We start from the raw sequence: 13,925 nt of genomic DNA on the forward strand, positions 1-13,925 counted from the left end.
GGGGAGCTTGCATCTCATGAGGAAACAAAAGCGGGGAGCAGGACTCTTTTGCTTAGAGTCTCAGATCAGGACAGAACTGGAAGGAATCTCAGTGGTGCCCTGCCCTCACTTTATTCCGGGGAAACTGAGGCCCAGGAGGGTGTTGCCACTGACCCAAATTCACACAGTGGACCTAAGACAAGAATTCAGGTCTTTGCTACTCCTTTAAGCCTCGGCTGCTTCTTCCAAGCTGTGACTGCTTCGATAACAAGAAATTCGCATGAGCCCCCTCCTTGCCAGCCTCGAAGTCTTCTAGTTGATTCAGTACCTCTGTCCATGACTCCAGGGGCCAAAGACTTGAAAACCCCCTGTCATCATCCTCTATTGCCCCACCCTCCCCAGGCTGCATCTTCGCCCTTGCTCCCTGGGATCCCCCACTTCCTATTGTCATGATTGCTTGCCTTTTTGACCAAAACTGCAGCAAGGCCTTAGATAAACCATCTGTAGAGTAAAATCCCAGCTAGAGTAAGAAATCATTGAACTAACCAAATATTGCCATATAGACTTGAAACCCCCTTTCCCCCAGAGCAGCCTACTCAGCCCCTGCCCCTCATCCCTCTTCACATCTTTGTTTCCAGGGCCCCCGGCTGCTCTCTTGTTTCAACAAAATGACTGAAATGCCCTACAAGGGACAGCTCAAGATTTGAAATGACTACTATATTGATTCAGGCAAGTTCTTACCTTAGGAATTTTGAACGGATCTGGGCAAAAATGTGTGAACCGTCCAACACACCGACTTTAATCTCATTAGTGCAAATTCAACTGACAGGCGCCGAAACAATCCTGGTGGTGGCTGGGGGAGTGGGGGCTTGAGACACGCAGACACTTACAAGGGGCAATTTCCTTTGCACCTGGAGATGAGAAATCACAGTTGTCAGCTGTCGCTTTGAAAGGCAGAAAGATGGGCGATCGAGTCTGAGCTGCACGAAGAGCTTGGACACCTTTTATTCCCTCCCAGGAAAGGGGCAAGAGCACAGAGCAGAGGAGGACCAAGAGGCAGCTCGAATAGCTCACACCTCTCATGAGGGAGAGCAGGGATTAAAGCCATCAAAACAGATCAAACTGTCTCTGCCCTTGGCTCCCCTACAGCCTCCACCGTGAGCATTGTTCCATCTGCCATCTTCATCAGTGGAAATTGCCGAGAAGTTCTAAACCTTTCTCTGTCCTCCTAAGAGATTAATCAACATTGTACCTGCTCCTTATTTCCATATATCTCAATGACTCTCTAGCAGTAGCTTCAAAATTTTAGACCCGGAAACTTCCCTTCTGGCATAGAATTGCCAGATCTTTATTTTGTTGAGCCAAGATAAACAAAACATTTTGCTAAAACAAAATGAAATGAAAAACAGATATCTCTCATCACCATGATTTCTTTTTCTTTTTTTAAGGGCACTTTTGAATAGGGCTTCCCTGGTGGCTCAGAGGTTAAAACATCTGCCTCCAATGCGGGAGACCTGGGTTCGATCCCTGGGTTGGGAAGATCCCCTGGAGAAGGAAATGGTAACCCGCTCCAGTATTCTTGCCTGGAGAATCCCATGGAGGGAGGAGCCTGGTAGGCTACAGTCCACGGGGTCACAAAGAGTCGGACACGACTGAGCGACTTCACTATCACTATCACTATCACTATCACTATCACTATTGAATAGAGGCAGCTGTAGAGAATGGACTTGTGGAAACAGCAGGGGAAGAGGGTGGGACGACATGGGAAGTAGCATGGACATGTATACACTGCGATGTATGAAACAGCTAGCGGGACAGGGAGCTCAGCTCAGCACTCTGTGATGACCTAGAGGAAGGTGGGAGGGAGGCTCAAGAGGGGCGGGATGTGGGTATACTTACAGCGGATTCACACTGTTACACAGCAGAAACTAACGCCACATTGTAAAGCAATGATCCTCCAATTAAAAATTAAAAAGGGGGCTGCTGCTGCTGCTGCTGCTGCTAAGTCGCTTCAGTCGTGTCCGACTCTGTGCGACCCCATAGACAGCAGCCCACCCGGCTTCCCCGTCCCTGGGATTCTCCAGGCAAGAACACTGGAGTGGGTTGCCATTTCCTTCTCCAATGCATGAAAGTGAAAAGTGAAAGTGAAGTCGCTCAGTCACGTCGGACTCTTAGGGACACCATGGACTGCAGCCCACCAGGCTCCTCCATCCATGAAATTTTGCAAATAAATAAATAAAGCTCTTTATGTATCTGTTAATTTTCTTGTTTGGACATGGTCTTCATTTGGATTGAGGGGATAAAGACCCCACTGGGGGTCTCTGGATATGCCTTTGGATAACTGAAAACTGTATTTCCAACTTCAGTCCCTACTGCTATCCCCAACCTTCTTCCCTCCCCTAAGATATACTCTTGAATCGGTCTCAAGAAACCAGATGCATGTGTCTTCCCACTCTCTGTATCCTTAGAAATGCCCTCCCTGTCCTCGCTGGTGGCTCCTGCTCATCCTTGAGCTCCCCTCCTTCTGCAGGCAGAGGGCCATCCTTTCTGTACCTCTGCAATGCCATTAATTGTACTACAGCCTGCCGTTTACACCAAGGCATCTGCCTCTTCTTCTGCAGCTCCCTGAGGGCAGAGGTAATCCTTCTGCCATCCTCAGAGTCATAAGCATCCTGAACAAAGTCCCCCCACCTCTCACCAGCAGGGATGCTCAGCCATTGGTTGAACAGGGAATGGCCGGCACAAGGGCCACTAGTTCACCAAACAGGCACCCAGAACAGTGCAGGTATTACTGAGGCTACAGCAAAGTAGCAAACGAGGGCCGTGCCCTTGGGGAGTTTACTTTTAGGGAATTGAGCAAATCAAACAGACTTAAATGAGACAATATAAACCATTCAAAATCTGTGTGACTCAGACTGTGGGCAGAAGAGCTGAGGGAGTTTTAAGTGAAGGAGAAGTCATCGCAGGGTGGGGTTTGCCAGAGACAGTTTCATGGAAGAGTTGAGTTTTAATCTGGGCCTTGAAAGAAGTGCAGAAGTCAAGTTGGCAGAGGACAGCAAGGAGCATCAGGGAAGGTAAAGAGTACGACTGGAGGCTGGAAGGAATCAGGCAGTGGCTGAAATCAGCTGGGTGCCAGGCTTCGGGCACATGATTAAGAATGAAGGGATCCCACAGGGCAGTCCAGGTCTGGTGGGAAACCTTGGACCTGCCAATTGGGGAACCTGAACTCCAAGGAGAATAATTGGATTTTACAGCTGGAAATAAAATTTCATTTTTATTGGATAGATTAGGCATCCTCTTGTCCAACCCACCCACTTCACAGATGAGAAAACCAAGGCACAGAGGTGGTGTACATGTCTTCCCCAAGATGCAGGAACAGTGGCATCAGTAGTAAAAGTCAACGCAGTGGCTGATGTTTAGAGAACTCGGACCTGCGGAACCTTGCTCTAAGCAGCTTAGCTGCACACCTCACTTAATCTACAGCATACCTCCAAGGTCTACTGATGCCCATTTTGCAGGCCAAGAAGCCAGAAAGTTCAGCAGCTTGCTCAAGTTCACAAGGGAAAAGGGACAACTGACGCAGTCAGCACTTTGGAACTGATCTCACCGGGTACTAGTGCTAATGGAAAGAACACAGGATTTCCAATCAAAGGACACGCATTCGAATTCTGGCTCCACCTCAGTCATCATGTGACCTCCGGTGAGTTACCTAACCTTGCTGATCCTCTGTATCCTCACCAGTACAAAGAGGATAATAATTCCTATCTCACAGGACTTCTGTGGGGATTAAATAAGATTATATGTGTCAAATTCCTGGCACCTAGTACATGCTCAGTCAACACTGGTCCCCTCCCCATCTCCTTCCTTCCAGAAGCCTTGATCCCACCTTCTTTGGTCCTGTGGCTGTAACTCCTCCCCTCAGCCATGTCTCCTCCCTTGGACACTGTTCCTCCAGGCTCTGCTGTTCAGCTCTGGAAGTAACTGTAGGGTAGGTGAAATGGACGGGGAGTACGAGGGGTAAAGAATCTGCCTGCCAATGCAGGAGACCTGGGTTTGATCCCTCGAGGTCAGGAAGATCTCCTCAAGGAGGAAACGGCAACCCACTCCAGTATTCTGGCCTGGAAAATTCCATGGACAGAGGAGACAGTGGGCTACAGTCCATGGGGTCACAAATTACTGGACACAAGTGACTGATTGAACATGCATGCTTAGGGGGAAGTACAGAAGGATCCACAAGTGGACCAGCAGAAAGACATGAGCTGAATCTCCCTAATGCTCCATGGACTCACCCCTCCCCAGCCCAAGCCCTTGACTTCCTGGGTTTCTGGGTTTCTTGAGGTCCTTATCCTTTGCATACACCACCACCCCTCCACCCCACCTCCCGCCACATACACTGCCTTCACTCAAACTGTCTTATATGCCAAGTTGTGTTGCTTAATTTTTCAATAGGAAGCCTCCAAAAATATGTCTAGGGAGACTGGTTGGGAGGGGTCAAGAAATTATATCAAGAACTTTGCTCAAACAAGGCTGCTTGAGATGGAGAGAGAAGATACATATATTTTTTCCTGGCTAGGAGATGGGATAGGATGAACAATTCCTCCCTGTACATTTTAAGTGTTTAATAGCTTCTTGGGCTCTCAGTTGCAAAGTACCATCCTCCACCCCCTCAAGTGCCAGAAAGTTTGAAATTCATTTGCTGGGTTACCAAGTCCCTCTGAAGAAAAAGTTACTTAGGTAAACCAAATGGTAATAAATCTGCATCCATCGGGTTTAAATGATGATGAAGGAGGACTCAGAGAAGACGTCACAGGGATGGGACCAAGCTTTCTGAAAGCACCCACTGTGTACAAGACCCTGGGATAGACTTTGTGCTTGCTTTTTCTTACTCTTTCCCGCAACCCAGGAAGCCGATGACACTGAAGCACCCAGCAGGTCAGTCCTGGGCTGTGGTCAGCCTCATTTCCCAGATGTGGACCCAAGATACACTAACCTCTCCCAGCCTTGATGTCCATATTGAAAAGCAGGAATGACAGCACCCATCTTCTGAAGGAGCTCCAGGGATAAAGACTGGAGGGCAGGTACCATCCTGACCTGGGGCTGTTGCTTGGGACTGGCTGGGGCTCAGCAGAGAGGCCAGGGAAGTCTGGGGAGGGCTCACTTGGGCCCAGCTCTGAAGCTATCGATTGTGTCTTGATGCATCGAATTGAGTTTCACTCTGCAGAACACAAGTGTGAGCTGTTCAGCTGAGCCTGGAGTGCTTGGGAGAGTGTGAGAGAGCCCTGGGGCAGAGGTCAGACTGGCCTATGGCTGCCGGGTCCAGGTCGCGGGCCTCATTCTGCACATCTGTAAGTGACACGCTGGACCCAGTGATTGCTACAGTTCCTTCCCGCCCAGCAAAGAACCCTGTGTTCCAAAGCGAATTCATTTATAGAATCTTAAGAGTCCCGTTCCGGCTTTTCACATATGACAGGCAGCTTAGGAGGTACAAGGAAGATCTCTCTCAAGCAATTTCAAAACAAAACAAAGCAAGCTGCAGGCGCTGCCTCGGCCCGGGGTGTTTTCCACTTCTTACCCTGTTCACCTGCGTGGGGAACAAAAACAAGAAAAGGTTTTTTTTTTTCCTTCTCTTAAATAACACACACATTGTCTTTCTACCTGGCTTTCCCTTGGGCTGGGTGCCAGCAAGGTGGATAAGATCTTTCAGGAACTTTTATAATGTCACATACTTATGCAAATTGGCAAAGTGTTTATAGCAACAGGCACCACAACAGCACCCTAAGGTTTCAATTAGTGAGAACAGCCAGGCAATCTAAGCAGCTCCAGAGCACGGAGGGTGAGGTTGGATCTAGAACACTTGGGACTCTAGCTTGGCTGTTGCCTGGCCACACCACTTCATCTCCTGAGCCTGGGGTTCTGTCTGGGTATGGAGATGATGTTGTCATTCCATGTGGTGTGCCCGACAGACCCCAGGCATGCAGGCCACACACACAGGGTTGGCTGTCCACCAATGCGACTCCAACTTCCATCACATGGACTCAGAGGCCTGTAAGCACTCCAGTCCAAAGGCCCACTGGCCACACACCCACACGCACAGTGCCAGGCAGGACACTGTCCTTCCAGCTAGGGACAGGCAGGACATTGCCCTTTCCTGCTGGACAGACCTGGAGGGAGGCCTGGGCCATGCCCCACTCTATCACTTAACTTGTTCTGTGACTCTGAGCAAGATACTAGCCTTCTTTGAATCTTACTTTCCTCATTTATAAAAAAGACAGTAGACCCGTGGTTTGGTCATGCCTACATGGCGTGCACCCGTCTTGCTGGGCTGCTTGGGAGTTAAATGTTGATAAAGTGGCGCTAGTGGTAAAGAACCTGCCTGCCGATATAGGAGACATAAGAGATGTGGGTTCAATCTCTGGATCGGGAAGATCCTCTGGAGGAGGGCATGACCACTCACTCCAGTATTCTTGCCTGAAGAATCCCATCAGAGGAGCCTGGTGGGCTACAGTCCATAAGTACTTAGTACTGAAGCAACTTAGTACTCACAAACTCAAAGAACCACCGCTGTGCTTGACAAGTCATAAGCTTCAGTGTATCCTGTCACCATACCAGCATCATCTAGGACGAGTCCCAAGCTGTATTTGGGGAGAGGGATTAATAGGCAATATGTAGAAAATGGGTTCTGGGATCAGATTCAGGAGTGAGGTGCCAAGCAATGGAGGAGCAGATGTGGATGAGGTCTCTGGAACTTTCAGAGAGGGTTACAGGGCTCTGTTTCCTAATTGATTTGTCTTCAGAAGGCCCTCTCATTGTGTGCCATGTGGGGACCAGCAATCCATGAATCACCCCTGGGAAATCCTAATCATGGCCTGAATGGGAGAAGAGGAATCCCAAAAAGGAGCACCTGCAGACCTCCCTGGTGGTCCAGTGGCTAAGACTTCACACGCTTCAACGCAGGGGACCTGGGTTCTGTCGCTGGTCAGGGAACTAGACCTTGCGTGCTGCAATTAAAGATCCCACATGCCGCAACTAGAACCTGGCACAGACAAATAAATACTTATTTATTTCAATATTTAAAAAGGAGAGAGAGGTGAAGAGCAGGGCATCTGAAGAAGAAGCAAAGATAAAGGATTCGGAGAGAAAAGACAAGGACACCCGTGTACACTGGAGCCATCTGGAGCCCCCGTGAGACATGGACACCCAGGGAGCTGCTGTTCACAGTAGCTCATTTTGAATCGCCATACAAACCTTTTGGAAAGCTGGGCTGGACTGTCCCCACTTCACAGATGCCCACAGTCAGGCACTGACAGGTTCAGCTGCAAGCCCAGGACCATGGGTCTAGCAGGCAGTGTACCTGGGATGCAAGCCCAGTGTCTTAAAGTCAAGTTCTAGACTTTCCCGTACGAGTGAGAGGAAGACTGATGTGGATTCTAGCAGGCCAATCATTGAAACTCCACTTAGCCTGGGGTGGTTCGATCATTAAGATCACTTTGGGCTTCTTTTTGGCTTGAGATGTCACCTGATTGTTTTCACTTTGTAGCCTCTTTCCAATGTTTACATTTGGAATGTTGTAAAACTTTGCTCTGTTGGGAGGCATAACTGGAACCTTACCAAAAAAACTGCAAATGAGTCTTAGATTTAGTTGAATCAAGTGCCCCCCTTCCTGCCTCTCTTTCTCTCTAACCCCAACCCTACAGTGGCCTTGGGTACTGTCTCCTGGACTCAGGTTACCCTCCCAGGGCCCTATGACCTCACTGCAGAAATTGCTGAAGTCAGCCTGTTCCCTTCACAGTCCTTAGAGAGAAGGGAAAAATCCCAGGGGCCTGTAAATACTGTAAGAAACAGCACCCCACCCAGCACTCTGTTTAGCTTGGATGAAAAACGTACGCGGTGACAACGCAGAGCGCCTTGGGCAGCGACAGGACCCAGCGATGTTCCTGTATCTCATCGCTGGTTGATTAATTACCAGGCTACATACATGGGCTGTGGAGTCAGGAGTGGTGCCGTGTGTGCTGTGGGATGGTTCTTCTCTCTCCTGCTGTGTGTGCAGAGCCAGGAAACCCTGCCTGCCAAGCGTGAGAGGTGCCAGTGATAAACACTCCAGCCAGGTGGTGGGGACCAATAAGGGACCGAGTGGGAGGCTGCCTGTCACACCCGACCTTCTCAAAGCCGGCTCTCAGCACCTGGGGTGGCATGTGGAGGAAGGTCTTTCTCTTTTCTCTGCTTTGATGGGTGGCTTTTGGGTATTGTTTTTGTTTTCCCTGGGAAACCAAAAGGCATGGCCTTCAGCCCCAGACCGCAAGAGTGGGGTCTGTTTCCCTCCTAACTCAGTCCCTCAAAGACCACTGATGGACGCTTTGCTGTGTACACAGCATTGGGGTGAGACCCTGGAAGAAGTGAGGTCTGAGGGCTGCTCACCAGGAGCTCACAGGCCAACTGAGTGATGAGATCCTCCCACCAAGCAGAGGGGGGAAAGGTAAGACAGGGTAACATCCCAGGGAGCTGTAGTGGACATCTGTCATTTGCGTCAGCTCTGTGGGCGCATCACCCTTCCATGTGGCAGATGGTCCCAGAGGGGCTGGCCACAACCATCTCCTATGTCAGAGGAGTAAATGAGGAAGCTAAGCTTTTCTGCAGAGGATCTGCAGAGTAGGGACACAGAGCAAATAAACTGAGGTTCATAAGGGTTTAACTTCCCCCAGGTTACTGCATGGGAGGACTGAGCCTTGAAACTAGGTTTGTCTGACTCTAAGCCTGTGCTCTGCCCCATGGTGTCACTTTAACCTCCAGAAAATGAAAGAAACGAGGACTAAAGAAGCAGAATCCATCTTCTCTATCCACTCATGTGCTGATGGACACTTAAGTTTCTCCCATATCTTAGCAATTGTAAGTAATACTACTATGAACATCAGGGTGCATGTTATCTTTTTGAAGTAGGGGTTTTGTTTCTCAGATATGTACCCAGGTGTGAAACTGCTGGGTCATATGGTAGTTCTGGACTTCTCAGGTGGCACTAGTGATAAAGAAACTGCCTGCTAATGCAGGAGATGTAAGAGATTTGGGTTCGATCCCTAGGTCGGGAAGATCTCCTGGAGGAGGGCATGGCAACCCACTCCAGAATTCTTGCCTGGAGAATCCTATGGACAGAGGAGCCTGGCCGGCTACAGTATAGGATCCACAAAGAGTTGGACATGACTGAAACAACTTAGCATGCACACATGCATGGTGGTTCTATTTTTAGTGTTTTGAGAAACCTCCATACTGTTCTCTGTAGTGGCTGTACCCGTTTTCACTCCCACCAGCAGTGTATGAGGGTTTCCTTTTCTCTACATCCTTATCAACATTTATTATTTGTGATGTTTTTGATGACAGCCATTCTGACAGGTGTGTGGTGATATCTCACTGTGGCTTTGATTTGCTTTTCCCTGATGATTAGTGATGCTGAACATCTTCTCATGTGCCTGCTGGCTATCTGCATTTTCTCTTTGGAAAAATGTCTGTTTGGTTTTTCTACCCATTTTTAATCAAGTTGTCTTCTGACATTGAGCTGTTTATACATGTTGGATATTAATCCCTTATCGGTCAAGTCAATTTGCAAATATTTTCTCACATTCAATAGGTTGTCATTTCATTTTATCAATGGTTTCCTTGGCTATCAAAAGCTTTTAAGTTTAATTAGGTCCTACTTGTTTATTTTTGCTTTAATTTCCTTGGTATTTTCATAAGTATTGTACTCAGTCCACACACACACACAAACACACACTGGAATACTACTCAGCCATAAAAACAATGACATTTTCACATTTGCAGAAACATGGATGGACTCGAGGGCATTATGCTAAGTGCAGTAAGTCAGCCAAAGAAAGACAAATACTCTATGATCTCACTTATATGCAGATTCTAAATGATACAACAAGCTAGTGAATATAACAAAAAAGAAGCAGACTCACAGATTTGAGTACAAACTAGTAGTTCCAATGGGAAGAGGGAAGGAGAGGTAACCTGGGGTAAGGAATTAAGAAATACAAACTATTAGATATAAAATAAGCTACAAGGCTATATTGTACAATATGGGGAATATAGTCAATGTTTTGTAATAACAATAAATGGAATAAAAACTTTAAAAATGTGAATCATTATGTTGTACATCTGTAACCTATAGTGCATACCAACTATACTTAAATTAAAATATTTAAATTTAATTTTAAAAAAGAAATGGAACCTAGAGCTTCCCATAGGAACTGCTCTGTGGAAGTGCCAATGCCAAAAGATGACCTGGAATATGCTATCATGAAACACAGAGGGGCCAGAAATTATTTGAAAAAAAGGATTTAATCCAACCCTCAGCTCCTGATATTGAGCAACAGACTGAGGGTAGAAGCTGTGCCTTAGTTCACTTTTCTGCCCAGTGTCTAACACTTGCTTATCTAAAAGTCTAATACCACACCACTATTTCCTTGAAACAGCAGAGTGATTAAAAGCATGGACTTTCAAGGTGCAAAGGTCTAGGTGTAAATATACCCTTCACTGAAAAAACGGAGCTTTTTACATGGAAATCATTGAAAAGGACCCCTGTCTCACACCATCAAAAATCAATACTGAATAGATAAAGAATATAAATGTCAAGGCAAAATTTGAAAACTTTCAGAAGAACTAGTGACTATCTTAATAACCTTGGAAAAGGAAAAGATTTCTTAGTCAAGACACAAACATTTCTAGTTATATAAGAAAAGATACATAAGTTTGACTATATTATAACCAAGAATTTCTGTTTGTCTAAAGAGCCTCCAATGGAAGGGAACCCTCCTACACTGTTGGTGGGAATGTAAACTGGTTAAGTCATTATGGAGAACAGCATGGAGGTTCCTTAAAGAACTAAAAATAGAGCTACCATATGAAATTAAAAGACACTTACTCCTTGGAAGAAAAGTTATGACCAACCTAGACAGCATATTCAAAAGCAGAGACATTACTTTGCCAACAAAGGTCTGTCTAGTCAAAGCTATAGTTTTTCTAGTGGTCATGTATGGATGTGAGAGTTGGACTGTGAAGAAGGCTGAGCACCAAAGAATTGATGCTTTTGAATTGTGGTGTTGGAGAAGACTCTTGAGAGTCCCTTGGACTGCAAGGAGATCCAACCAGTCCATTCTGAAGGAGATCAGCCCTGGGATTTCTTTGGAAGGAATGATGCTAAGGCTGAAACTCCAGTACTTTGGCCACCTCATGCAAAGAGTTGACTCATTGGAAAAGACTCTGATGCTGGGAGGGATTGGGGGCAAGAGGAGAAGGGGACAACAGAGGATGAGATGGCTGGATGGCATCACTGACTCGATGGACGTGAGTCTGAGTGAACTGCAGGAGTTGGTGATGGACAGGGAGGCCTGGCGTGCTGCAATTCATGGGGTCGCAAAGAGTTGGACACGACTGAGCGACTAAACTGAACTGATGACCCTGCATCCCACCCTTGGCATGTATTGGGAGAAAAACATGATCTGAAAGGATACAGGCACTCCAATATTCATTGCGGCACTATTTACAATAGCCAAGACATGGAAGCAACCTAAATGTCCATCAACAAAAGTAAGATGTGGTACATATATACAATGGAATATTACTCAGCCATTAAAAGAATGAAATAATGCCATTTGCAGCAACATGGATGGACCTAGAGAGTGTCATACTGAGTGAAGTAAGTCAGAAAGAGAAGGAGATATATTGTATGACATCCCTCATATGTGTAATCTAAAAAGAAATTATACAAATGGACTTACAAATTAGAAAGAGACTCACAGAAAACAAACTTAAGGTTGCTGGGGGGAAGGGATAGTTAGGGAGTTTGGGAAGATCATGTACACACTGATATATTCAAAATGGATAACCAACAAGGACATATTTTTATAGCACATGGAACTCTTACTTAATGTTATGTGGCAACCTGGATGGGAGAGGTTTGGGGGGAGAGTGGATACATGTATTTGTATGGCTGAATCCCTTCGCTGTTCATCTGAAACTACCACAACACTGTTAATTGGCTATCAGTTCAGCTGAGCCACTCAGTCATGTCCAACTCTTTGCGACCCCATGGACTACAGCTCGCCAGGCCTCCCTGTCCATAACCAAATCCTGGAGTTTACCCAAACTCATGTCCATTGAGTTGGTGATGCCATCCAACCATCTCATCCTCTGTCATCCCCTTCTCCTCCCACCTTCAATCTTTCTCAGCATGAGGGTGTTTTCAAATGAGTCAGTTCTACACATCAGGGGGCCAATGTATTGGAGTTTCAGCTTCAGCATCAGTCCTTCCAATGCATATTCAGGACTGATTTCCTTTAGGATGGACTGGTGGATCTCCTTGCTGTCCTAGGGATTCTCAAGGGTCTTTTTCAACACCACAGTTCAAAAGGATCAATTTTTCGCCGCTCAGCTTTCTTTATACTCCAACTCTCACATCCACACATGACTACTGGAAAAACCATAGCTTTGACTAGATGGACCTTTGTTGGCAAAGTAATATCTCTGCTTTTTAATATGCTGTCTAGGTTGGTCATAACTTTTCTTCCAAGTTTTCTTCCAAGCAACAGTCTTTTAATTTCATGGCTGCAGTCACCATCTGCAGTGATTTTGGAGTTCCCCAAAATAAATTCTGTCACTGTTTCCCCATCTATTTGCCATGAAGTGATGGGACCAGATGCCATGATCTTAGTGTTCTGAATGTTGAGCTTTAAGCCAACTTTTTCACTCTCTTCTTTCACTTTCATCAAGAGGCTCTTTAGTTCTTCTTCACTTTCTGCCATAAGGGTTGTGTCATCTGCATATCTGAGGTGATTGATATTTCTCCTGGCAACCTTGATTCCAGCTTGTGTTTCATCCAGTCCCGCATTTCTCATGATGTACTCTGCATATAAGTTAAATAAGCAGGGTGACAATATACAGCTTTGATGTACTCCTTTCTGGATTTGGAACCAGTCTGTTGTTCCATGTCCAGTTCTAACTGTTGCTTCTTGACCTGCGTACAGATTTCTCAGGTGGCAGGTCAGGTGGTCTGATATTCCCATCTCTTGAAGAATTTTCCACAATTTGTTGTGATCCACACAATCAAAGGCTTTGGCATAGTCAATAAAGCAGAAATAGATGTTTTTCTAATAGGCTATACCTCCAAACCAAAAAAAAAAAATTTTTTTTAATTTGAAAAAAAGTTTAAAAAATTAAAAAAGAGTCTTGAATGAAGGTAAAAATATAAGCTCCAAACTTGAAGAAAATATCTGAAACATATAGGGCCAACAGAAAAGCAGTTTCAAAAATATATAAAGCACTCCTACAATTAAGAAAAACCTTATCTCAGCATAAAAATGGGTAGAAACCATAAAGAAGCATCTAATAGAACAAGAAATACATATGGAACCAATCGTTTCAGCTTCTAGACAGGGAGGAGCTAATGAAATATAATTAAGCAATATTTGGGGTTTGCTTCAAGTTTTAAATAAAAGTTGTTTATATTTAAAAAAGAAACATATGATCAACAAAGAGACGCTCATCTCACTAATAATCAGGAAGAGATGGATGACATTTTGTCCCCATGAAATACCCGTTTACATCTATTTGATTGACAAATCTAAGAAGTCTGACAATACCAAGGTGTTGGATGTGGAGAAGGTCTCATACACATAGCTGATGGAAACTGAAAAACCATGTAATGTTATCTTGGAAAGTTGAATGCCTGAATACCCAGCAAATTCAATCGGTATATATTCAATTTCTGTGGGGACACAGTAGTGAAGAATCTGCCTGCCAATGCAGGAGACACAGGAAACACAGGTTCGATCCCTGGGTGGAGGAGTTCCCCTGGAGGAGGAAATAGCAACACACTCCCATACTCTTGCCTGGACAGTCCCATGGACGGAAGAACCCGGTGGGCTGTGGTCCATGGGGTCACTAAGAGTTGGACACGA

At 45.8% G+C, this 13,925-nt stretch overlaps 1 long non-coding RNA gene across 1 annotated transcript in view; it reads right to left on the bottom strand.

Annotated features, from left to right (window-relative positions):
- Nucleotides 1-753: 753 nt before the first annotated feature.
- Nucleotides 754-13,925, bottom strand: part of LOC128069048 (uncharacterized) — a 29,981-nt gene continuing 16,809 nt past the window's right edge. The window contains exon 3 of the long non-coding RNA XR_008201530.1: nt 754-890. This is a non-coding gene — a long non-coding RNA (uncharacterized LOC128069048). The remainder of the gene's footprint in view (nt 891-13,925) is intronic.

The sequence above is a fragment of the Budorcas taxicolor genome, chromosome 25 (assembly GCF_023091745.1).
Source record: "Budorcas taxicolor isolate Tak-1 chromosome 25, Takin1.1, whole genome shotgun sequence".
Taxonomy (NCBI): domain Eukaryota; kingdom Metazoa; phylum Chordata; class Mammalia; order Artiodactyla; family Bovidae; genus Budorcas; species Budorcas taxicolor.